This window comes from Ovis canadensis, chromosome 3 (assembly GCF_042477335.2).
Source record: "Ovis canadensis isolate MfBH-ARS-UI-01 breed Bighorn chromosome 3, ARS-UI_OviCan_v2, whole genome shotgun sequence".
Classification (NCBI taxonomy): Eukaryota; Metazoa; Chordata; class Mammalia; order Artiodactyla; family Bovidae; genus Ovis; species Ovis canadensis.
In genome coordinates this window covers 149,894,666-149,917,528 of record NC_091247.1, presented here as the reverse complement: position 1 = coordinate 149,917,528, position 22,863 = coordinate 149,894,666, and the positions used below count along the sequence as shown (strand labels likewise).

Genomic DNA, 22,863 nt, shown 5'->3' with positions numbered 1-22,863 from the left:
GTATCACACTGATTGATTGTGGCTACTGAATCATTTTTGCATTCCTGGGATAATCCTAAGGGTTAAATCTCACTTACTCATGGTGTATGATTCTTTCAACATAATTTTAAATTCAGTTTGTTAATTTGTATTGAGAATTTTTGCATCTATGTTCATCAATAATATTGGCTTGCACTTTCTTTTTTGTAGTGTTTTTATCTGGTTTTGGTATCACATTAATGCTTCTTTTATCAAACAAGTTTAGATGTGTTCCTTCTCCAATTTTTTGAAATAGTTTGAGAGGGATGGGTGTTAATACTTCTTTAAATGTTTTATAAAATTCATCTATGAAGTTGTCTGGTCCTGAATTTTCATTTGTTGAGAGTTTTCTTTAAATTACTGATTCAGTTTCATTGCTAGTGATTGGCTAGTTTAGACTTTCTATTGTATGTCTGTAGGAATTTATTCATTTCTTCTAGGTTGTCTTATTTGTTGACATATACTTGTTCATAGTAATCTCTTATGAGCCCTTGTATTTCTGTGATGTCACTTAATAACTTCTCTTTTATTTCTAATTTTAATTATTTATTGGGCCTCCCTGCCCCCCACATCTGGTTAAAGGTTTATCAATTTTGTTTTTCTATTCAAAGAAGTAGCTTTTAGTGTCATTAATCTTTTCCATTGCTTTTTAGTCTCTATGATCTTAGCTTTATTTCCTTACATTTTACTAACTTTGGGCTTTGTTCTTTTTTTTTTTTTTTTCCTGGTTCCTTTAAGTGTAAGGTTAGATTTTTTAATTTGAGATTTTTATTGTTTCTTGTTTCCTGAGTCTGTGTGGTTATAAACTTTCCTATGAAAACTGCTTTGCTGTGTCCATAGATTTTAGAACATTGTGTGTTTCTATATTGATTTGCTTCTAGGTATTTTTAAATTTTTTCTTTGATTTCTTCATTGACCCATTGATTGTTTAGAAACATTTTATTTAGCCTCCACATGTTTGTGGTTTTCCCAATTTTATTCTTGTAGTTTATTTCTAGTTTCATAACATTGTGATTGAAAGGATACTTGATATGACTTCAATCTTCTTAAATTTATTAAGACTTGTTTTGTGGTCTAATCTGTGATCTATCCTGAAGAACGCTCCATTTGCATTTGAAAAGAATGTGTATTCTCTTAGTTTTGGATGGAATATTCTGTATAAATCTATTAATTTTATCTGGTCTAATGTGTCATTTAATGCTAATGTTTCCTTATTGATTTTTGGTCTGAATGATCTATTCACTGATGTTAGTAGGATGTTAAGATTTCCCACTATTTTTGTATTATTGTCATTTTTCTCTTCATGTCAATTAATATTTGTTCACAAATTTAGGCATATTTTTGTTGGGTACACAGATATTTACAAGTGGCTTATTTTTTTGTTGGATTGATCCATTTTGTCATTATGTCATGTCCTACTTTGTCTCTTTTTACAGTCTTTGTCTTAAAGTTCATTTTGTCTGATGCAAGTGTTGCTACCTCAGCTTTCTTTTTTTTCCCATTTGCATAGAATACCTTTTTCCATTCCCTCACTCTCAGCTTGTCTGTGTCTTTAGATGTGATGTGAGTCTCTTGTAGACAGCATGTACAGAGTTCTGTTTTGCTATCCAGTTAGCCATTCTAAGACTTTTGATTGGAACATTTCGTTTATTACATTTAAAATAATTATTGATAGATGTGTACTTCCTGCCACTTTGTTAGTTGTTTTCTAGTTGTTTTGATGGTTTTCTGATCCTTTCTTCTCTGTTCTCTTCACCTGTAATTTGTTGACTGTTTTTAGTGTTATGTTTGTGTTATTTTCTCTTTATTTTTTGTGTATACATTATAAGCCTTTGGTTATTATAAGGTTCATATATAATAACCTCGGTATATAAATGTCTGTTTTAAGTAGATGATATCTTAAGCCCAAATGTATTCTACATTTTATTCCCACCGCCATGTTTTATGTCTTGGCATCGTATTCTATACCTTTTAATTTAGGTGCATCCCTTAATTACTTTATTGTACATAGAGATAATTTTATTGTTTTGTTTTTTTATACTAGCTTTGCAAGTGATTGATCTAGTACCTTTATCATATGTTTGCCTTTACTTATGGCAGAAAGTGAAGAAGAACTAAAGAGCCTCTTGATGAAAGTGAAAGAGGAGAGTGAAAAAGTTGGCTTAAAGCTCAACATTCAGAAAATGAAGATCATGGCATCTGGTCCCATCACTTCATGGCACATAGATGGGGAAACAGTGGAAACAGTGGCTGACTGTATTTTTTTGGGCTCCAAAATCACTGCAGATGGTGACTGCAGCCATGAAATTAAAAGACACTTACTCTCTGGAAGGAAAGTTATGACCAACCTAGATAGCATATTCAAAAGCAGAGACATTAGTTTGTCAGCAAAGGCCTGTCTAGTCAAGGCTATGGTTTTTCCTGTGGTCATGTATGGATGTGAGAGTTGGACTATAAAGAAAGCTGAGCGCTGAAGAATTGATGCTTTTGAACTGTGGTGTTGGAGAAGACTCTTGAGAGTCCCTTGGAATTCAAGGAGAGCCAACCAGTTCATCCTAAAGGAAATCAGTCCTGGGTGTTCATTGGAAGGACTGATGCTGAAGCTGAAACTCCAATAGTTTGGCCACCTGATGCAAAGAGCTGACTCATTGGAAAAGACCCCGATGCCAGGAAAGATTGAAGGCAGGAGGAGAAGGGGACGACAAGGATGAGACGGTTGTATGGCATCATTGACTTGATGGACATGAGTTTGAATGAACTCCGGGAGTTGGTGATGGACAGGGAGGCCTGGGGTGCTGCGGTTCATGGGATTGCAGAGTCGGACACGACAACGACTGAACTGAACCAGTGTAAATTTTTTCTTATTTCTAGTACTTACCTTTCCTTTTCCATTGAAAGAAACCTGTTACATTTTTTCTAAAGGTGCTTTAGTGGTAACAAACTCCTTTCACTTCTGTTTGGGAAAATTTTTTTCTTTTTCATTTCTGAATGATAACCTTGCTTGGTGGGTATTCTGAGTTGTACTTTTAGTACTTTGAAAATGCCATGCCACTCCCTTCTGTCTTTTAAAGTTTCTGCTGAAAAAGCAGCTGATAGTCTTATGGGGATTCCTTTGTATGTAACTTGCTATTTTCTCTCAATGCTTTTAAGATTATCTTTTTTTTAAACATTTCACATTTTAACTATAATGTGTTTTACATAAGTTTCTTTAGGTTCATCTTGTTTGGCACTTTCTTTTCTTCCTGGACTAAATATCTATTTCTATTGCCAGGTTAAAGACGTTTTCAGAAATTATTTCCTCAAATAAATTCTCTGTCTTTTTCTATCTCTCTCTCCTTCTGGGGTCCTCTACAATGCAAATGTTAATGTGTTAGATATTGTTTCAGAGGTCCCTTAAATTATCTTCATTTAAAAAAATTTTTTTAATTTTTTTTTTGCTGTTCTGATTGGGTGATTTCTACTACCGTGTCTTCCATATTGCTGATTGTTCTTCTATATCTTTTAATCTGCTGTTGATTTTATTCAGTATATTTTTCATTTCAGTTTTGGCAGTCTTCCTTAAGGTTTATTGTTTTTTATATTTTCTATCTCTTTTTTGAATGTCTTATTGAATTCCTCCATTCTTCTCCCCAGTTTGGTTAGCATCTATTCCTTTGAACTCTTTATCTGTTTTTTTTTTTTTCAGTCCTTTTTCTGAGGTTTTGTCTTGTTTGTTCATTTGGAAAGAATTAATTTCCTCCTCATTTTGCCTAACTTTCTGTGTTTCTTTCTATGTATTAGGTACATCAGCTATATCTCCTAGTTTTGAAAGAATGACCTTCTGTAGAAAGTGTTTTGTGGGGCCCAGTGGAGCAATTCCTCTTGTTACTGGAGCTAGGTGCTCCATGGGGTATCCCTTATGTGGGTTTTGTGTACCCGCTGGGTTGTTTGTTGCAGGTGCACTTATGGGCATGGTTTGCTCTCAGTCCAGTGGCTGAGAAAACTTGTTGTGACTTTAGCAGGCATGCTAATGTGTGAGGCTTGTCCTCAGTATGAAGTCACTCAGTCGTGTCCAACTCTTTGCAAACCCATGGACTGTAGCCTACCAGGCTCCTCTGTCCGTGGGATTTTCCAGGCAATAGTATTAGAGTGGATTGCCATTTCCTTCTCCAGGGGATCTTCCCTACCCAGGGATCAAACCTGGGTCTCCCGCGTTGTAGACAGATGCTTTACCATCTGAGCCATCTATCTGGTTATAAATCCAGGCTGCCACTCTTACAGGCAGGCTAGCATTTAGGGCTGACTGCCTGAAATGGGAGCAGTGTTAGAGGGTCACCAGTCCAGGTTGATACAGCCTGCCAGGTAAAGTGGGGTAGGAATTGCTTTGATGGAGCCACCCATGGCCAGTAGGCTGGGGGGAGTTGGTCCTCAAGAAATGCCAGGATGGGGGCCATGACATCAAGTAGACTGATAGTGACAAAATGAACACACCAGTGATGTGCCACCACTGGTAAATGTAAGATAAATGGCATGCCCCAGTGCTTTTTTCCTGGAGAAAGATCCACCAGATACCTGCTTTCGGGTCCATGCCCTAAAATTAGTTAATAAACTTCTTTCTCATATGATTCAGGCTCTTTTCTGCCTGCTGCCTCTGTGCTGGGACTTGGAATGAGTGAGTCTGTGCACATGGCCTTCGAAAGCAGAGTTTTATTTTCCTATAGCTCTCTCGCTCTCCTGAATGTAAGCTCCACTGGTTTTCAGAGGCAGACACCATGGGGGCTTATCTTCTAGTGTAGATCACCCGGACTGGGGTGACTACGTGGGGCTCACCCTTCATTTCTGAGTGTGGGAGTGCTGCATGGCTGTGATATCCCTCCCACTTGTGGGTTGCTGTACCAGGGTGTTGGTTCTGACTAGATTACATCTTTGACCCTCCTACCTATCTTGATGTGACTTTTTCTTTACATCCTTAGTTGTGGAAAATCTGTTAGTCTTCAGGTCTTCCTCAGAAATTGTTGTTTTATATTTAGTTGTAGTTTTGGTCTTTCCATGGAAGGAGGTGAGCACAGGATCCTCTTCCTTTGCCATCTTGATCTGGACCCCTCAGGATTTACTTGTCTTATCTCTTAAACCAGATCACCATATCTCACCTTGTGGGAAGAGACTTACTTTAAACAAAACTTAATTTTTTTTCTTCAAGTGGGCTTCTCTGGTGGCTCAGATGGTAAAGAATCTGCCTGCAATGCAAGAGACCCAGGTTCAATTTCTGAGTCAGGAAGATACCCTAGAGAAGGGAATGGCTACCCACTCCAGTACTCTTGCCTGGAGAATTCCTTGGACAGAGGAGCCTGGTGGGCTATAGTCTATGGGATTGCAAAGAACTGGACACGATAGCAACTAACAACACTAACTGTAGTTTATTTACAATATTGTGTTAATTTCTGCTGTATAGCAAAATGACTTGTATACATACATATATAATATATATGTATGTATATATATATATATATATTCTTTTCATATTCTTTTCCATTATGGTATATCACGGGATGTTGAATAGAGCTCCCTGCTCTATACAGTAGGACCTTATTGCTTATCCAACCTATATATAACAGTTTCCATCTGCTAATCCCAAACTCCCAATCCTTCCCTTCCCCACCCCTTACTATCCCACCACTTGGCAATCGCAAGTCTATGGAAGAGACTAACTCTTAACCATCTTCTTTCAAGGTGGATACTTTAATGAGAGTTTCTCAAAGTGTCATCCTCAATATCCTATGTCAGGAACATCTGGAAAGTCTAACTAAAAATGCAGATTCTAAGGCCCCACCCATTTTCCTAATCCAGTATTGGCTGTAGTGAGGAATAAAAATATGGGTTTTAACAGCATCCCCAAGTGTTACCTTAGCATGCCAAACTCTGAGAACCACAGCCTCATAGGCACGAGGCAGATATTTGCTGACTGGCTTTACTGACACCCCCTCGGATACTCTCAGGATAAGTCTTTGAAGGCCACGGGGATCAGCAGGCTGGGCCTAAGAGTGGAATTTGTACATGCATTCATTTGACAATCATGAGCTTACTAGGCTGGTTACGGGTATCTGATGGGGAGTTAGATAGAAACAGTCTCTGCCCCAGTGGATGTATAACTTCAGAACCTGGAAAGAGTCCCTTCCTCAGTATTTTCTCTTTATTTCTCTTTCTGATTCCTCATATGCTTTATAGATATCTTCTATTAGTCAGACTGTGTTCTATTATGAACATGATAGATAAAGAGCTTTCCCCTCTTACAGAGTTTACATTTCAGAAAGAAGAAAAGGAAAATAAACAAGTAAACCCAACCCCCCAAGTTAATCACAGATTGTGATAATCACAAAGACTTAATAAACAAAGTGTGGAGAGATTGACTTTAAAGGATGAGGTCGCATTTGAGTTGAGAATTGATGGATGAAGGTCTTTGGGTCATGACTGCAAACTGGGGCAGACTGATGAGTCATTTGAAGCACACAGGCCTAAGACAGAGTGATGATGATAATAATGATAATGACAGCTATTACTCGTTGAGCATTTCCTGTGCATCAGACTGTGTATGAAACATTTTATGTGCTCTATTGTATTCAGTCTTGGCGGGAAGCCTAGAGATAGGTGTTATTACTCCCACTTTCCGATGAAGAAACTGAGGAAGCCCGGAGATGTTAACTGTGTTGTTTGGGTCAAACAGCTATTAAGTGGCAGATGGAACAATTAAACTTAGCTCTGTGTGATGGCAAAGCCTGCACTCTTTGGCACTATACCTTTTTCCTTTTTGGTGGTACGAGGCTGCTGATGCTGACTGCAGAGGAGCATGACGAAATAGGAAGTTCACAGGCTTCTTATGATGATGAGGATGGCTAATATTAAAAACATTTAATAGTAATAATTTAACACTGTTGAGCAACTACTCTGTACAAGGCCCTGAGCAAAACGCCTTGTATTTATTAACTTGTATGATCCTCGGAACAATCCTTTGAGATACAGGTGACAAAATTGGGGTTTAGAGAGGTTAAGCAACTTGGCCAAAGCCCCTCAACTAATAAGTGGTAGAACCAGAGTCACACTTAACAAGGTCTGATCCTGAATATTGACTGTCTCCCCTCTGCTTCCCTCGTGAAAGGAGCTAGGGTCTGTGCAAGGGCCTCGGACACACTTAAACACAGAGCTTCCCTGGCGGCACTAGTGGTAAAGAACCAGCCTGCCAATGCGGGAGATGTGTGAGGGACTCGGGTTCAGTCCCTGGGTTGAGAAGATCCCCTGGAGGAGGGCATGGCAACCTACACCAGTATTCTTGGATGGAGAATCCCATGGACAGAGGAGCAGGTTATGGTCCATACGGGCACAAAGAATTGGACACTTGAGGAGAAACACGTGAGGACTAAGACGGCTGTCTTAGCACACACACAGAGGAAAGCTCAAAATAATCAACCTCCCCCAAACCCGCCATAGCTGCTTTTCTTCTGGCCTGGCTCCTACTGCTGCAACCTCTTCTCTTGTCACTTTGGGACACTTGCTTCAGAATCACAATGCTTTTCCTCTTCTGTGCTGATTTATGAGAGGTGACTGTTATTGGCAAGTACCTGGGCATGTCACAGGAGAATTTGCCACTGTTTTCTATCTTTAGAATGAATGCTGTTAATCCAGGATTAAATTGCCTTCAATCATTAACAAGCCAGCATGGGTTTGTCTGTCACCATCTTTCCATAGGGAAGGGACTGCTGAAAGCCGGGTGCAGAGGAGTGAGTTGCGCTAGGAGGAGGCTGCCTGCCTGGGTCAGAGGCTCGAGGAGTGAAGTTGTAGTGAAGACTCAGAAAACTAGGCTGGAGGAGACTGAACCTTTAGGAGCGGAAGCCGAGAATCAGCCTTTGATAACAGCGGGAGAGAGGGACTCTCCTGGAGCAGTGGAAGGTACTGAGGATCCACAAGCTGCCGGAGAGATGACGCCTCTAGGAACAGCTGAGAGAGTTCCTCTGGAAACAGCCAGAGAGCCAGGATCTCAAGAAGCTGGAGGAAAGGGTGAACGGTCCCAACTCCCAGAGACAGTTCCCAAGGAGACAGAATCTCCGGAGATGCTGGAAGGCAGTCAGCCTGTGGAAACAGCTGAGACGCAGCACCTTCAAGAAACAGTTGGAGAAGATGAGCAGTCCCAACTTGTAGAAACAGTTCCCAAAGAGAATGCATCTCTGGAAGTGTCGGACGGAAGTCAGTCTGTGGGAGCCGAGAGAAAAAAGCAACTTCAGGAGACGCTGGGGAAAGATGAGCAGCCCCAGCTTCGAGAGACGATTCCCAGAGAGCATGGCGGACCGGAAGTGTCAGACGGAAGTCAGTCTGAGGGAGCCGAGGAAGAGAAGCAACCTCAGGAAACGCTGGGGAAAGATGAGCAGCCCCAGCTTCGAGAGACGATTCTCAGAGAGCATGGCGGACCGGAAGTGTTGGACTCAAGTCGGTGTGTGGAGACAGCTGTAAAGGCTGATTCACTCCATAAAACTGCGGAAGGTCCTGGGAACATGCAGAAGCTCCAACCGGAAGGAACAGTTGAAAGCATGGAACATCTGGTGGAAATGGCCAGGAAAATTCACACTAACGAAGAGGACCAACACATTGAAGGTGAGACAGGAGAAACGGTTGAAACAGAGATGGAGAGTGAGAAAGTCAGTGAAGCAGCTGAAACAAAAGAAGAAGAAACAGGAGAAGCCATGGATCTTTCAGCAGCCACACAGATAGGTCTGGATGGAAGGGTGAAGGGACACAGCATGTTGTAACAGAGAAGACAGAAAACTGCAGTGAAGTTTGGTTACAGATGCTATCTTTCAACATCGACATGTTTTATACCAGGAAAATGTGGTTATCATGTTCTTCATTACATTGTTCCATAGAACTGCTAAGCTATAAATGGTTTTCTTAGCTACTTAGAATTCAGAACTACAGTAGCCAGAGCCGGTACTGACTAGAGTATATGTTCATTTAAGAATGTGAGGGCATTTTCTTCATTGTGGCAATGGGTCCATTCAGTGTAGAAGAGTGAGACCCTAAAAGAAAGCATACACCTCTAAGTATAGGTGACTGGAGAAAGGAGTTAAGTAAAAAATTTTAGGCAGCTCATGATAATGAAATCATACAGAATTAGGATGGAATAAGAATGATCAACAACAATGGGGCAACTTATATCTAGTATTTCTTTCCTATCACAGAATTTAAAGCTAGTAGGAACCCGGGAAAGTGTGTCATTTAATTATCTTCTTACCTTAAGTCTGTCTACTACCAAGGATCCTTCATGATCATGGTGTATGAAAAATGGTAACAAAATTCTCATAAAAGGAATACAGACTCTGGTGCTGTTATAAAATTAGGCATTTTTCACAATGAAAGGCTACACATTTTTAATGTGCCATTTTGAATCATTTAGTAATTTTGTATGTATATGAGGTGTTTCAATTGGTGTTATTCCTTTAACTGACATTAAAGGTATTTTAAATTGACGTTTAAATATATTTCAGAGGCAACAAACAGCAAGAATTAAAAACTAGATTTGTTGACTATGTGGAGTCTATTCCTTGGGCTCTATTTTTTTAAAAGATTACTTTAATATTAGACTTTAGAGGTGGGAAAGAGCTAAAAAATCAAGATTTAAAAACCATTTACAATATTTCATTAATGTTAAAATGATATAGAAAGTCACCTTTCAAGAATTCCTCCGAAGTTGCCAAGGGATTTTGGTAAGTTATTATCTGTGATTATATGTGAATAAGAATAATGATAGCAGTCTTTTTCACCAGTGAGTGCCTTGTGCTTATGAATATCAGGATAGAATTATATTCTGGACACATTTAGTATCTTTATCTTATTTGTAAATATATAGTTTAAAAATAACTTCTTAGATGAATTAACTAGACTCTTTTACTTTAGCTTCTGTATCAAACTATGAAGATGATATAATTAATTTTAAGAACATAGAATAGAGGGGAGAATTATCTTTACTCTGATTTTAATGTTTTTATGTTCCTGACAAGCTGGATTGTGATTTTATTGAGAAGGACTATTTTATGTCTTTGAATTCATGCATTTTACTCTTTTAATGGAAAAGATGGGTGCTTTCATGAAAATGATAGGTGCTTGATAAATATGTTAAATCAATAAGTGAATAACAAGTACCAAGGGTTCCCATTTATACTTAACATTAAAAAAATATTTAAAAAAAAAAAAAGAAAAGAAAACTAGGCTGGAGAGGAAGGTGGAATCTCCCAGGGTTGTGATTTCCCCAGGGGGCCTTGGAGCTCCTTGGAATAGAAGGTAGATGGAGAAAGACAAAGTAAACGTTAGCATTTTTCCTAGTGGCGTCCTTTCTGCTGGTTCATACTGAATCAACAATAGCACCACAAAAGTTCCAGTCTTTATTATGTGTCTCTCTACAACAGCAATGATGGTATCGGATGGCAGTGAATATCCAATTTGTGATTCCACGTTGTTGATTTGCTTGTCAATAACAATTAAAGTATGAGACTTATCTCATTCCTGGCAAATCCACTACTTTGAGAGTTTTTGACCCGTTCTGCTTGGGCTGTTCTGTGGCTTGGATGGGGTTACATGTGGAGGATGACCTGGCCCATTCTCTTCACCCTTTGAGTTACTCTGGGTTGGGATTAGTGGGATATGGCTTTATCCCCTGTGATTTGGGGTTGAGCAGGGGTGGGTTTGGGGGAAAAACTAGGGCTCATTCTCAATCCACCAACCTTAAATTTTCAGGTCCCTACCAGTGCAATTTCAACATTGGCCAGCTGGTCGCACATTTCAGAGTTCCTATTATTTTGTCAAACTTAAATCTAGAAAGATGATGGGATCTTATGCATTCAAAGAGTGGTTTTATCTTCACCTTAATCTTGGACTTTGGTTTATCATCGGTGTTCCATCTTCTTTTCTGTCCAGGCTAATTGTATATAATTAGCTATTCATATGACATGCATTTAAAACTGTTCATTGCCCAAAAAGGATTAACAGTAGGTTTTACAATATTTTACAGTACAGTTTTATTATTAGAACTTTTTGAAAAAGCTCTGAATGTGTAGGTGGCATCTCTAATGTGTAGCATTGGAAAGAGTAGGAAACCAAGGGATCACTTACCTGGTCTCCGGTTCTTGCTTTGGCACCAACTAGCTTTGTGACAGTGGGCCAATGCCCTTGTCTTTTTATGTCTCAGCCTCCACATTTGCAAAGCAAGGCCACAGGTGAAGGGTGGAGGACAGGGAGGCTGCACTAGCTGACTCCTAGGCATCCTTCCAACTATGATTATTTTTTCATGAAAGTGACCTTTGACTTCTATAAACTGTCCTTTTGTGTTACTGTCAAAGGCAGTGACTTGACTTGAATGTGCTTATATTTTAGCACACCAACATATGGTTTCTATCCTTATTTTAAAATTGTGATGGAAATCTTTGCAGTGAATTCAGATGCCAGCCTGGCTTCACAGGCTCTGATTACTTTGGTGTGACACTTGGGTGAAAAGGTTTCCACTGATTCTTTTAAATTGTAGGACATGGGTTTCCAAATTGCAACTTTGAACATAATCTGTTCTTCTTAGCCCAGGCTTTGTTGAAGCCTTAGGCAGCAGATATCAAAAAATCAGCCAGCTTTATGCACTGACTTTTTTTCTTTAAAATCTTTTTGGCAAGCTTCACTGTGCTTGTCTCACCCTCATACACAAGGGGACTACTTTCCCAGTTAATAGAAGAGCTAAAGACCAGGCTAACAGGTTTGCTGCCGTGCTAATATGGAATAATCTCTGATAACTATAATTAACTTGTATGCGCCTGTCATAGGTTGACTCACCAGAACATTCACACCCTGCAGGATTGCTATTCCTCTTTGAGAGGCAAGCAGATGCTTCCACCAGCTATCTGAAGCCCCAGTGCTGCAGCCTCAGTTTTGTATGCATTTATCCTCGGCAGAAGCACCATCTATTTTAGGAAGGTATTTTGACGTTACCTCTGGGCTACAGTTTCTCCAAAAATGCACTTCGTGAACAGAACAGCTCTCTCCTATGTGACAGTCAGCCCCAGCACGTGGTGTGGCAGAGGAAGCTGGCCTGAGACCAAAGCAGCTCATCAGCACTCGGTTTATTCTGGGGCTCAGTGCCCCGCCATTGGCTAACAGTTCTGACTGGCTTCCTCTCCTGGTAGCCACTCCTGTTGTGTAGAAGGGCTGGACAAGGTGCTGGGGAATTCTCACTAGGGTGCAGTCACGAAAATGAGGCTGTTGCCGGGCTTCCCACTGGGGCTCTTCTGAGGACATTTCAGAAGGACAGTCTTCCTTGGTAATGCTGTGGGCTGCCTGGCTCCCCAGCGAAAGCTGTTCTTCCTTGTATGGGTTTAGGAGAGCGCTATGGAAACTATCTGCTCCTTCCCTCTTCGGCAAAGGTGAGAATCAGGATGAGGAAGCATTTAGAAAACAAAAGAAATACACAGACCTATTTAATATACAAATAAATGTGCACAGAAATAAAAAATAAAGGGTTTATATGAAACAATGCCATGATTTATTTTCTAGATTTGGGCAAGGTAGAACTGTATCAGACAAGACAGATCTAACCCAGTGAGAGTAAGGTAGTGAAGTCTGCATAGGAATTAGTAGTGAGTGGATGTTTCCAAGTGGTTTCTTAATGAAATAAACTCTAAGGATGCTGTGATGGTCATTTTTTTCTGAACCTTTTTTTTTTTTTTTTGGTTTCCTGGAAGTCTATCTTCTTCATATTCTCAAATCCTAACCCCCAGCACCTAAGCCACATTAGTAAGAGAATCTGCTGCTGGTTGCTAGTGACATTTACCAAAAACACAAAGTGCCTCAGAGGCAAAAGAAGAGGAGTCTGTTCTTAAAGCTGTTTATAGTAAATATTTTTAAAATTACAGAGTAACGGCTGTCAAGTTTTCTGAGGTAAAACAATATTTGATTTGTTTTCAGGCATCTTGGGAAAGTCTTAACTTGTTCTTTCTGAAATTTTCCTTCATTTTTTTTTTCCTTTTTTTAAGGATCACGAACTCCCCCAAATGGTTTCTTATAAGTCAGTCATTAGAAGTAGTGCAAATTTATGTGTGTGTGTGTGTTAGTTGCTCAGCCATGTTTGACTCTTTGTGACCCCCATGGACTGTAGCCCACCAGGCTCCTCTGTCCATGGGATTTCCCAGGAAAGAATACTGGAGTGGGTTGTCATTTCCTCCTCCAGGGAAGTGCGAATTCATAAACCTCTCTAATATTATCCTGTGAAAAGGCAGGTCTCACCACAACATATGTCTGAGTCAAGAAAGTTATACAGACTGGGACGGGAAGGTCTGTGTGTGTGATCCATCACCTTGGCAAAACCAGAAAAACTCCCTTAAAAAAATTATACTTCAAAGCCAGGCAACATCTTCAAAATTTCCCTGTTTTCTTTTAACCATTAATGATAGTCTTTATTTGTTATTCTTTAAAATGCTAGCATTTTCAGAGTGAATGAATAGGAATTCTTATTAAGGAGATAAGCAGGGCAACACCGCAAAGAAGACAGGGCATTTTCTAGATAGGATAATCTGTTGTTACTTTAATTACAATATTTTCAGTTAAATTGTTTCGATTGTTGGGCCACTGCAAAATAAAATAAAGTTTACATTTTTCTTCATTTTCAGAGTTTAAACAAAGCGTTATTTTAAATGACAGCAAAAATTACGCTCCAGGATTTTCACCTTTAGAATTCCAATTTTGTTTTTTTTTTTGATTAAATGGGATCTCAAAAAAAGTGTATCTGAGTAAAAAAAGAAATATCTGGAATACAATTACTTAAAAATGTTCCATTTTTGCATTTATAATATACTTCAGAATGTGGAATGAATATTTTATGCAAAATCTACTTTTGACTTGAAGGTGGTTTTATATTTAAGTCTCTACCCAAATGTATTCTCAAAAAGAATATATTCAGTCACCCATTGTTTTCATGTCCAAGCTACTGTCAGAAGAAGGGAGTTTGGTGATATTCCAAAAGTAATTTTTCCATTTGTAGAAAAGATGAATTAACATCTTTATGCTAATGTGGTGTGCTCAGCTGACCTTTGATTCTTTCTATGGTTAAGAAAATATATGGCATAATTTTTAGGTTTTCCTTTGAAAACGTAAGTCTATCACATCTATCAAAACTCCAAGGTTGGAAATTCAGGTTTTGTTGAACATCAAGTATACACCGTGGACTCCCTTCACAGTACCTTAGTTTTCACAGAAAATAGGTGAATGTGTGAGGGCTGCGGACAAAGGCAGAAATGTCTTGGTAAAGTACCGTTTGGCATGGAGTATTGTGTCTGCACAACTCATCCTGCCCTCTCTTCTCTAGTTCCATCTCCTGTGCTTGGTCAGGCTGGGACTCCTGGTCTCTGAGCTCTCTCCTCTCTGGGCTCTGGTGGTGGGAAGGTTTGTGAGCTACTACTTTTGGCATAAGGTTAACTGAGCTGAAACACATCTTCCATTGAGCCAGAGCTTAAAAGCTCTACCACCCTCTGTGAAAAGCCGTTAAGTCTCCTGCCAATACCTGACTAAAGCAGCTAAAAGGTACTACTGTGTAGTCCTGTTACCAAACACAAGGTCATGTGCCCGATGCACAGAGCGGACAAACATATCCAAAATGTCGGAGTTGGAGTAGAAAAGGCTTATTGCAGGGCTTGCAAGGAGACCAGGTGGCTCATGCCTCAAAACCCCTGAAGCCCCTGAAGGGTTTCGGCAAGGCATTTTTAAAGGTAAGATGAGGAAAGGGCAAAGTTGGTTGTTGTAAACTTGGTGTAGTAATCCTTTATTCTTGCAGCTTTCCACGCAGGTCAGGTCACAATGTTCTTGTAACCCTATAATGAGACAAATGATATTCTCTGTTCTGCAACTTTTTATTGCTATATGAGTAGAAAAGTGTTACCCTTAGAGGTCAGAGCCTTGGGAATGGGCTATCCTATATACTTCAGGCTATAGGCAACATTCTTAACTTGAAGCAGAAGTAAAAGAATACAAAAGTTAAAAAATGGATCTAATATGGAGTCAGATATCGTTCTTCCCTATTATATTCCTATCATATCCTATATTACATGAGTTGTAGGTATACATAACCGTGTATAGGAGTTGGTGATAGACAGGGAGGCCTGGTGTGCTGCGATTCATGGAGTCACAAAGAGTCGGACACGACTGAGCGACTGAACTGAACTGAACTGAACTGAACCGAACCATATACAGGACTTAGAAGATAAAGACTGAGAGTCATAGAGGATCAGGGCTGGAAGGAGATTTTGATGTCCCTTTGGGCAGTGGGTTTCAGAGTTTCCCAAAGTATGAATGTTGGGGAGGGGGTCAGAAAGGAAGGCTCAGGCCTTTTCAGCAAAAGCAAGCTAACTATTGTTTTATATATTGTGGTTCTGAGTAGTATTTCTTCAGGGAAGAAGTGCTCTGCCATTTTCCCCACTAACCTATTTGAGAACCACTGAGTCTGTCTTTATACAAGTAAGAAAACAGAGGTCCAGATTTATGCTGGGTGTTAATTCAATGTAACTTGCAAATATAGAGATTTTACCTAGGCTGGAAATTCTTGCATAGCCAGTACCATGTATCATTTTGATGGAAACTTCTTAGCTGGAAAGCCATGAACAAAATGTTTATAATGGCCCATTTCTGGGATTGTTCCACTGTTGCAACAAACACCCTCAGCACGTGCGCATGTATGTGGGGGTGTGGGGATGCATATGCTGCTTGAATTAGGTTGTGGAGCCATTAATGCAACAAGTCTGCAGAACTTGGGGATCAGTCTGGTCCCCTCAGTAGCTGAGGGAGCAGTACTTGGAACACTTCCTAATTTTTCCCACAATATGGCAGGTGCCACTTTCTGTAGGAATCAGATTGTAAATCCAATCTCAAACCCCTTCGGCCCTGTTGCCACTAATGTGGCTTTGATATTGGTGCTGATTGAAGACCTTTGGATGTTTGGGAGAGGTCATTAATTTAATGAGAATGTTCTGTTCTGGGTGTGGCACCCAGGCCCTTGAGTTCACAGCATGTCGGTGGGAGGGCCAACAGGACATGGTCACTGGAAGCTGGTGTGGTAAAGAAGCCCATAGCCATGGCTGCTTTACAATCTGATCAAAATTGTTTGTTCTAAGTTTTCAGAGTTCACCTCATGAAACTCAACATCCTGTTCCTTCCTGTGCACTACATTCAGGTCAGTGTGGTCCAACAAACATCTCTATATACTCTGTGCCAGTCATGGGCCGTGAACCTCATGTGAAGGATTCTGTGTTAACTTGGGCCAGGATATCTATATTTCTTTCCAATAGATTATTTAAAAATAGGTTTAGATGGGGTTGACAGACTGATGGTTATAAGCTTAATGTCCATCAAAATAATATTGTAAATGAATGGAGTAAGGAAGTGGCAAAACCCACCTAAGTGGTCAGTCAATTCCAACCCATCATTGTCAACTGGAAACGTAGGCTTTGTTGTTGCCATATCATCTAAATTATATGAAGTAAGGGATCCAGACTTTAAAAATGTTGCATATCCTAGTTTTTAAACGTTGGCAGCTTAGTGAAAAAAAAAAAAAAAAAAAGTAAAAGCCCATGTCTGTGAGCTGTTCTCTTGTTCCCAGAAAGCCCAGTTTGTGACTAATGCTTTAAACTCACCTTTGAAGGTGATCCCCACATTTGTAGTTGACTGTCCTGCTACGGGAAACATATTGTCTCTGAGGCTGTGATGTTGGAAGCTTGCGCTGCACATATGGTTTTGTGGACATATTGTGGGCAGCCAATGAATATTAATCACCTGCAGCAGTTTTATCACCACTGTTATGCAAGCTTGAGAAAGCCATTGTAAAGCAGTTAGTAGCAAACCTGCAACAGTCATTGTGGGACTGCTTTGGAAAATGATGATCCAGAAATAGATTTCACTCACACATTTAAAAGCAATTATGAGCTGTGAGAGAAATATGATAATGCAATGGTCCAAAGGCTGAGGTGTTTTAAAATAATTTCTATGGATTGAAGAACTGAGTACCTTGCTTTCCATGAAGATTTAGTATATATACGTAACTTGGTTTCATGGAAACCATAAAATGTTCATTTGCTTGATTGGTATGACGGCTGTAGCTGCTTCTTCTCCATTATTATAATCATAAGCACTTACCTTCCAGATTTTACAACTGTAGAGACAAAATTTAAGAGATCAGTCCCTGGAGAGAATAAAAGATACGTTTTTTATGAAATGAGGTGACAGTGTGTACATTGCTTCTAACAAATAAATGCCCTTGATGTAGACTGAGAGTTTGTATTTTCTCCAAATCATATAATGGCATTTGGAGGTGGGGCCTCTGGGAGGTGATTAGGTCATGAGAATGCAGCCCTCATAAGTAGAATTAAGTGGCTTTATACAAGAAACCCCAAAGAGCTTCCCTACCCCTTCTACCATGTGAGGACACAGTGAAAAGATGGCTGTCTGTGAACATGAAAAAAGAACCTCATCAGATAACAAATTTATGCCTCGCACTTGTACTTCCCAGTCTCCAGAACTGTGAGAAATAAATGTCTGTTGTTTATATGCCAACTAGTAGTCTATGGTATTTTGCTACAGAAACCAGAACAGACTAAGACAGCCCTTATAATTAAAATTCACAACTCCAAAGCTGCCCTTAATAGAATACTTGATAACATCAGTATTTAGGACTAAGAACAATCTTAAACAGATGATCTACTTCAACTCTAGGATGCACAGAGAAGTCGAGTGACACAGACAAACAGCCTAAGTCTCCAGCACCAGGTACAGGAATCTAGCACATTTATAGTTTTAATACTCGTAGTTTCAATTACATACCAATGATCTAAAATCCATGATGTGTAGTGGTTGTAGTTTTGCTGAAGCAGGGATTTACATGCATGCATGCATAGTGATATGAGTGCATTGAAATGAGTCACTTTACCCATGAATGAGCCTAGCTGACTGTATCTAATCTCAACCCGGTTGTGCTGTTTTCTGCTCTAAAGGGGTCATTTAGATTATTTGGTTTTACTTTATTGCCTGCCTATAGCAAGATTTCAATAAGATGCTTCTTAAATGAAGGAATGAATGAAAGACTACCGTTTTATGGAGAAAATTATATGTTGTAGAAGCATTCGCAAATATGAGTATTCACATTTTCTCATGCTGTTAGTCTTTGTGAATGTGAAGGGTCAACTGTAGTTAGTATTAATAGAAATGATATTCAGATAAGGAGGTAGAGTCTTCAGTGGTTTCTCACCAAGGAATCTAAACCAGTCTCATGAATTTGTGGGGTTAAAAGGTAAGACTAAAATAAAGACTTAAAAATATTGAATCAGATTCTTCTAGTTCTAAAACTGCCTATGAAAGCTACATCAGCCCATTCCAGTATGTACTGTTTGATAAATTCTTGCCTTAGGGATAAAAATGCTATGTCTAGGTATTGGATAGTGTCATATGATCAAAACTCCCCTTCTGAATATATATGTTTAACTTGGGCAAGGCACTCAGCCTTTCTTCTTGGTTTCCTCATCTATAAAACTGACAATGACACCCGGTGCCAGAGGGTGTCTGGAAGTTCAGAGGGAGCCCTTTAGGAAGGTGTGATGGGTACTCCCTGGTGTCTTTCCTAGCAGGCTGCCTCTCCTTCCTCTGTTGAACAGTAGTCGCCTGCTTGCTTGTTTGTGAGTATCCACATCAAGCTATTATTTGGGAGTGGGGAGAGGAATGTCTTGCTGCCTTTTGTATCCCTCTCAGTTATTGAATGACTACAGGGCATAATGCAAATGTAAGGACCTATTAGAATTCCATCTAGGAAGTCTGGTTTTTTTAAGTTGATGGTAGAAGGCAATGGCACTCCACTCCAGTACTCTTGCCTGGAAAATCCCATGGACGGAGGAGCCTGGTAGGCTGCAGTCCAGGGGATCGCTAAGAGTTGGACACGACTGAGCGACTTCACTTTCATTTTCACTTTCACGCATTGGAGAAGGAAATGGCAACCCACTCCAGTGTTCCTGCCTGGAGAATCCCAGGGGCGGGGAGCCTGGTGGGCTACCGTCTATGGGGTCACACAGAGTCGGACACGACTGAAGTGACTTAGTAGTAGTAGCAGGTATTCCTGCAGACATCCCTGTTAGTCCAACCAATGTACTCTGCTTGGTGGAGAAAGGTGGGAAGGTTGTGTGTGTGTGTGTGTGGGCGGGGGGGGGGGGGGGGCGGTACATGGTATACAACAAAGAGGGGTCCTTTCTTGAATTTTGCAGTGGGTCGCATTCAAGCTCGTTGTGTTATGTCACTGCCGCATACTGTAGCAAGATCATTGTTTCAAAGACTGGTTTCTTTTGTTAAGCAAAAATAAAAAAAGATAGAAAATTATAGAAGCAGAATTGGGAAAGTCCATGGCTCTGAGATTACATTTAATACAATAATGTGTTTACTTGCTATAATATTTTATGGTTTTGTTCTCCCCAAAGCACCATTTACAATGGTTTTACTAAAGGGTTTCAAGTCATCTTGGTACGTAATCTTTTGTTTATGTGTCTTTTAATTACCCAGATCAGTTTTTCCTTGACTTTAGCTCATCTTTATTCTTTTCAGAGGGCGTGCCAGGATAGCTTACGGGGCACCAGTTTTCTTGCTAGACAGCCAGAAAAACCACTATATATTTGTTCTGGGGAATCATAAAAAAATTAAAAGGTGTAAGGGGGTGGTCTTTGTAATCATACACTCCTCTTGAGCTCCAAACCAGTTGTGTGCTCTCTCCTGAGCCTCAACCCAAAGCTATATATGGTATTGGTATGAAACAGCATCATGCTAGAGATAATTATGTCTGTCTTGAGGACTTGACCCAACCAGGCTGACACTTCATAAGGAAAGTCTTGTGATGCTGGCATACTTAGCATTTGCCTGGGGCAGTTTGCAAACCTACTCTATTAAAGACACAGGCCCTTCTAAGGGAACGGCTCTGTGCTTGGAACTCCTCAAAACTTTTCACTTTAAGCTAATAGCAGGCTTTCCTCTGGGCATAGAATCAAGGAAATATACATTTAAAATGAATTTCTGATGTCCAATCATAAATGTATAATGTCTGGAAGACATAACATTTTTGGAGAGCAGAGATCTGTGACAAACACATGTTCATAGTTGCTTCGTTATTGTAAAATTTGACCTGAAATCCTGTGATATATGTCTCCTGGGGGAAAAAATACTGAACTCCATTGTTCTACCAATTGTGGATAATCTAATTCAGTTGCACTGTGCAGAAGAGGAAGCAAGAGCCCCAGAGCATACCTTGCTTGGTGTCCCCCTGTTCAGCCCAGTCCTGGCCTCTACAACTAACCTAACCCCAGGCAGAAGCCTGAAGGAGTTCCACCGAGACCCTGAGACTCCGTGGCAAATTAGTGTTTCTGCTGGTCTGGCTTTGTGTCCGGCTTCACCCTGGGTCCCAGCTCTGAAAACTGTGTTTCTGATCTGTCTTGTTCCCATGTACCTGACTCCTGCTCAAAGTCACCGAGAGCCCTGGTCCTTCTAAAACTGAGTCTTCTGCTCCTGCTGGTTTCCTTTATAGTGCCTGGAGCCTTTACTCTCACGGAACAAGTGACAGAGCCCTGAAGATGATGAATATATGGTTATATAGGATATTATGTTAATAATAATAAACAATATTAGGCACATGCTTATTGCTCTACCTGCATCATCTTTCTTAATCTTTACAGACAATTTATAAGGTAAATTTGTAAATTGATAATATTAAATTTATAAAGTAAGTAATATTAATATGCCCGCCTCCCCAGCCAGGGCCAGTTTCAGTCCAGCCCCACTCAGTCTGCCCTGTTCTGCTACTGTTGATTCAGCTGTGCCCCTGGTGTGATATTCAGTTTGCTGCTGACTCAACTGGATGGTGGGAAAACAGATGGGGGTTTGACTTGAGACCAACACTGAGACTGTACAGAGAAAAAAAAAACCCACAACATTAAGTGAGTAGTTTATTTGCACTTTAGGAAAAAAATTAAACCTCTGATGTAACTTTTGAAATTCAGGAACACAACTTCATAAATCTTTATAAAGATCTTCATAAAGATATCATTCATAAATATTCAGGGATAACCTGATACATTTTTCAAAATTGATTATATGGTAAAAATGTTAATCAGTCTGTAAAACTTGTACTTTTCTCAGAGTAGATGTGGTAAAAACTCATCCCTTGACTTTCACAGTACATTTAGCTCAGAACCGCTTGAAACTGAGCTCTCGGTTCATTATTGATGCTCTCATCAGATTGTACTTATGTGTACTCACGTATCCACATTCCCATCTGCCTTTCTGTATCTTCATATATTCTTTCAATGCTTGATTTTTGACCTATCTAAGTCATCTATGTCGGTCCCATATCATTTAGGCCGTTCCCCATATCTAATTCCTCTCTGTCCCCAAAGAAACCTCCGTTTCTTATATATTTATACTTTTGCTAACCGTCTACACATAGTTTTATTTACTCTGGCATCTATATCCCATTCTTTTAACCTTGACCTGTCTCTGCAGTTTCTAGTCAGGTGACTTTGGGTGACCTGGATAAACCACTCTCTGCCTCTGAGACACTGTCTTTGAGGAGGCAGATAATAACCACTCATGCAAAGTACTTAAAAGAGTGGCAGGCATGTAGGAAATGTTTAATACAGGATGGCTAAGTGTTCTCTCCATTACAGACAGGTAGCTCTGATTTAAGAATTGTCCCATCTCCCACTCTACCATATGGGCAAAGGGCTCCAGTTGTGGGTAGAATGAAAATAATACTATTTTCAGAGCACCTTCTCTTGCTAAGCACTTGCATTATTTCACTCAGTCCTTCCAGCAATCACCAAAGAGGCCAATGCCATCACATCATTACAGGTCTAGGGTAATGACTAGTCTGGGCTTCAGGAAGTATTGTTCCTCCCTTGCTTCTCAGAGATCAGATTTCTGAACATGTCCTATGTCATCTTTGTGCTTGCTTGAGGTGCCCATGCACTTTGCAGGGTGTCTTGTGGATTTCCACATGAGAGGAGAGCAGTGAACGGGAGCAGGGGCGGTCTTTGGGGATGCTATAAGAGACTTTCAATGTTTTAGAGAAGTGGAGGGCCTTCTGGTTACAGAAGTGTGTATACCTCCTGGATACTTCGTGGAAAAAAAGGTCTCTTGAGTCCTGAGAGAGATTAGGGAATGGTAGAAATGTGGGATAATGTTAATTGAAAAATAGAAACATTTTGTGAAAATAACTTGCTTACTTCTGTTCTTGAGATGAATCATTGAGGGTTATTTGAAAAGGACTGGAAGCTCCTAGCAATGCCTTATCTGAGAGTGAGGAACCAAGTGGCAGGGAGCCCCAAGACCTGCCCATTGTCAATTCTCTGCAGTAGCCCTACCAGCACCTGCATTGTGGATCCTCTGGGGCAGGGGCAAGGTCTGGACCAAGGCTTCCTTCAGGCACCCTGCTGTGTCTCTTATGAAGGGAGTAACAGGGTAGGGAACCCTGGGGAGACTTTCGCCTCTACTTCCAATGCATGTGCATTTGCTAAGTGTTACAACTTCCGAAAAAAGAAAAAAAAGACCTCTGTTGTGCTTCCGTGGTGACTCAGATGGTAAAAAGTCCATCTGCAATGCAGGAGACCTGGGTTCGACACCTGGGTCGGAAAGATCCTCTGGGGAAAGAAATGGTAACCCAATCCAGTATTCTTGACTGGAGAATTCCGTGAACAGAGGAGCCTGGCAGGCTATAGTCCATGAGTTGCAAAGAGTCAAACATGATTGAGCGACTATAACTAACTAGGATTTCTGTTAGAGAGC

The 22,863-nt window shown here is 40.2% G+C and overlaps 1 pseudogene; it reads left to right on the top strand.

Moving 5' to 3' along the window:
- Positions 1–7,300: 7,300 nt before the first annotated feature.
- LOC138438218 (glutamate-rich protein 5 pseudogene) lies at positions 7,301–8,972 on the top strand (annotated as a pseudogene).
- The last annotated feature ends 13,891 nt before the right edge of the window (positions 8,973–22,863 follow it).